A 1,001-nucleotide genomic window follows, 5' to 3' on the forward strand; every position below is an offset into this window, starting at 1 on the left:
GTGAAGAATCTACAAAAATATCCTCAACAACATTCTCCCGTGTCGTCGCGGCCACGCCCACTTTCTCTTGGGTAGACATATTTGTGATGGTTGGTCGATGTTATCATATTTTTGGGAACATTTTCATCTCTTGAGCTCTAGCACACTTATACACCTAACTAATGTGCCCTATTGCAGATCACCCAAAGGCCGAAAGATACGCAATTATGCACGCATGATTGAAAGAGTGACTAAGCTTATGGCAATTGGTCACATACGATCTGCTGAGATACATCCCACAAATCAAGCATGAAAAAGAAAAAGAAAAGGTTGTAAATCATCGATATTTTTCCTTCTTTTATCTCCCTACCATTGTTCTATTCTTAAAGGCCCTGATGGGATTGCGAGTAGTATCTCTGATGGGACCTTGTTTCTTTGTTCCCGGTACTAATGTTAATAGTTTATTGATATTTATACATAAAGCAGAAGAACCTAGCTAGCTAGCTTACTACTTTAGCCTTTCTTTATGTATCTTAGTCTAATCATGGAACTTGTGCCTCAATTCTATATTTAGAGACATATTAGCAAAGAGATGCTCTACGCTTTGGATGTCACTCACGGTTAGTATATGTTCAACGAAATATTTATATGTTATTTCCCAGTATTGATCAAAATAAACACATGGACCAAGAAAACAGTGGCCTGCAGAAAACGGTATAACTGCTTTCTAGAAAACTGAGTATTTGGTTACTTGCTATATTTTTTGTACATCAAACATTTTTACTTGCTTTAGTTAGTTGTCAACAAATTACATAGCACGGATTTGTTTTCACAACCTCTTAAAATACATAGAACATCTTAGTTCGGCAATCCTGCCTAATCGGGTAAATAAGCAGGAAAATATCTATTACGTTTTCCGTACAGGAGCCAGTCCATCCCTGTCTAGAATGTGATTCTGAAAGTTGTATTCTTTGTTGGAAGCCTGTGAGAGTTTTTCCTTAGCTCTAAAAGGTTAGCCCAAT

The sequence above is a fragment of the Triticum aestivum genome, chromosome 7A (assembly GCF_018294505.1).
Source record: "Triticum aestivum cultivar Chinese Spring chromosome 7A, IWGSC CS RefSeq v2.1, whole genome shotgun sequence".
NCBI lineage: Eukaryota > Viridiplantae > Streptophyta > Magnoliopsida > Poales > Poaceae > Triticum > Triticum aestivum.